This window comes from Colobus angolensis, unplaced genomic scaffold (genome assembly GCF_000951035.1).
Source record: "Colobus angolensis palliatus isolate OR3802 unplaced genomic scaffold, Cang.pa_1.0 Scaffold97, whole genome shotgun sequence".
NCBI classification, from domain to species: domain Eukaryota; kingdom Metazoa; phylum Chordata; class Mammalia; order Primates; family Cercopithecidae; genus Colobus; species Colobus angolensis.
In genome coordinates this window covers 6,176,482-6,179,217 of record NW_012123709.1, presented here as the reverse complement: position 1 = coordinate 6,179,217, position 2,736 = coordinate 6,176,482, and the positions used below count along the sequence as shown (strand labels likewise).

The following is a 2,736-nucleotide window of genomic DNA, read 5'->3' as shown; positions in this document are numbered from 1 at the left end:
GGTATTTGCCACCGTGAGCTTCATAGCTTTCCACTATTTAATTGGTTTCTTCACCTCCCCAAAATCCCTGTGCTAATTTACAGCAAATCCTACTCTCCATCCCAGTCCAGCAACGATAATCAGTTTTCTATTTGTAATTCTGTCTTTTCCAGGAGGTTAAATAAATGGAATCACACATTAGGTAGTCTTTTTTCTTGTTTGTTTTTTGAGACGAGTCTCACTGTGTCACCCAGACTGGAGTGCAGTGGTACGATCTCAGCTCACTGTCACCTCCACCTCCAGGACTTAAGCAATCCTCCCACCTCAGCCTCCCAAATAGGTGGAACCACAGGTGTGCACCACCACATCTGGCTAAATTTTGGTATTTTTGGTAGAGACGAGGTTTCACCATGTTGCCCAGGATGGTCTCAAACTGCTAAGCTCAAGTGATCCACCTGCCTCAGCCTCCCAAAATGCTGGGATTACAAGTGTGAGCCACAATGCCTGGTCTTAGGTAGCCTTTTGAATGGCTGCTTTTACTTAGCATAATGCATTTGAGATTCACCCACACTGCATATTTATCTGTAGTTGGTTCCTTCACGCTGCTGAGCAGTATTTCATGACATGGCTGCAACACAGTATGTTTATTCATTCAACAGTTGAGGGATATTTGCGTAGTCCAGTTTTTGACGATTTTGAATAAAGCAACTATATTCATTTTTGTACATATTTTTGTGTGAACATAAGTTTTCACTTTTCTTGAATATATCTGTAAGTGGAAAACACTGGATCATAATGTTAAGCTCATGTTTATCTTTACAAGAAACTCAAATTTTTCCAAAGTGGCTATCCCACTTTGAATTCCCACCAGCAATTATGAGAATTCCAATTGCTCCACATCCTTGCCAAGAGTCAATATTATCCGTTTTGGAGTTGGTTTTTTTTTTTTTTTTTGGTTTGGTTTGGTTTTGTTGAGACAGGGTTTTGCTCTGTCGTCCAGGCTGAAGTACAATGGCATGATCATAGTTCACTGCAGCCTCAACCTCCTGGGCTCAAGCAATCCTCTTATGTGCCACCATGCCTGGCTAATTGTTTTGATTTTTAGTAGATAAGTGATCCTTCCGCCTCAGCCTCCCAAAGTGCTGGAATCACAGACATGAACCATTGTGCCTGGCCTTATCCATTTAAAAAAACAAAAAAAATTCTAATAGGTATGTAGTATCTTCTTATGGTTTAAATTTGTATTTCCCCAGTGACTAAACATGTTAAGCATCTTTCCATGGGCTTACTGACATCTATCTATTTTGGTCAAGTGTCTGTTCAAATCTTTTGTCACTTGTAAATTGTTTTATTATTATAGGAGTCCCCACTTATCTGTGGTTTCACTTTCCGTAATTTCAGTTACTCATGATTGACCACAGTCTGGAAATAGTTAAGTACAGTAGAATAAGATCTCCTGAGAGAGAGATGACACTTGCATAACTTTTATTAGAGTATATTGTTATAACTGTTCTCCTATTATTGTTGTTAATCTCTTACTGTGCCTAATTCACAGCTTTATCATAGGTTTTTACGTGTACATGTAAAAACACAGTATAGGGTTCAGTACAATCTACAGTTTCAGGCATCCACTGGGGTTCTTGGAACACATTTCCTACAGAAAGCGGGGGACTACTGTATTGAGTTCTGAGATTTCTGGATACCATTCCTTCATCAAATATCTATTTAGCCAATATTTTCTTCTAGGTTGTAGCTTTTTTTTTATTCTCTTATCAATGTCTTTCAAAGAGCAGAAGTCTCCTAGCTTTGATCAAGTCCAATTCATCATTTTTTGTTCCATTATGGATTGTGCTTTGGTGTCTATAGAAATCTTTGCACAAACCACGATCACAAAAATTTTCTCGCATATTTCCTAGAAGTTTTAGGTTTGATATTAAGGTCTATAATCCATTTTCAGTTAATTTATGTATATGATGCAAGGTATGGGTCAAGGTTCATACTTTGCACATGGATATCTAATTGTTTCGGTACCACTGATGAAATCCTTTCTCTACTGAGTTGCCTTGACACATTAGTCAAAACTCAACTAACCATATAGGTATGGTCTATTTCTGGACTCAATTCTATTCCACTGATCTATACATCTATCCATTTATCAACACCATAATGTCTTGATTACTATAGCTTTACAGCAAGTCTTGAAATTAGTAGAAATCTTCCAACTTTGTTCTGTTACAAAATGGTTTGGGTTATTATAGTTCCTTTGCCTTTCCATGTTATTTTTAAAATAAGTTTGTCAATTTCTATAAAATATCCTGCTAGAATTATGATTGGAATTAAAATATATCCATAGATTAATTTGGGAAGGATTCACACACTGAGTCCTCTTATCCATAAGCAAGATCTAGCCTCTAATTTTTCAAATTAATTCATTTTAATTGTACAGACTTCCTTGACACGGTTTCAGATTCTACTCTGAAACTAATTTTTAAAGGAACTACCACTTGTCAAGTTTTCATAGCATATCAAAGAATATTCCCAATTATTTGATAAAGCTTATCAAAATACACTTCCCTCTGTGTAAGGCCGAATTGTCTTAATTTACTTCAACCAAAACAATAACTCACAACAAACTGAATCCAGAAGCAGATCTGAAAATTTGTCTTCAATTAAATCAGTCACAAAAATGTAAAACAATGACACTCTTTTAATGGTGGCTTTTGGCCGGGCGCGGTGGCTCAAGCCTGTAATCCCAGC

The 2,736-nt window shown here is 36.9% G+C and overlaps 1 protein-coding gene across 1 annotated transcript in view; it reads right to left on the bottom strand.

Moving 5' to 3' along the window:
* AQR (aquarius intron-binding spliceosomal factor) overlaps positions 1–2,736 on the bottom strand; it is a 123,279-nt gene that overhangs the window by 71,817 nt on the left and 48,726 nt on the right. The gene's annotated exons all lie outside the window — the stretch shown is intronic.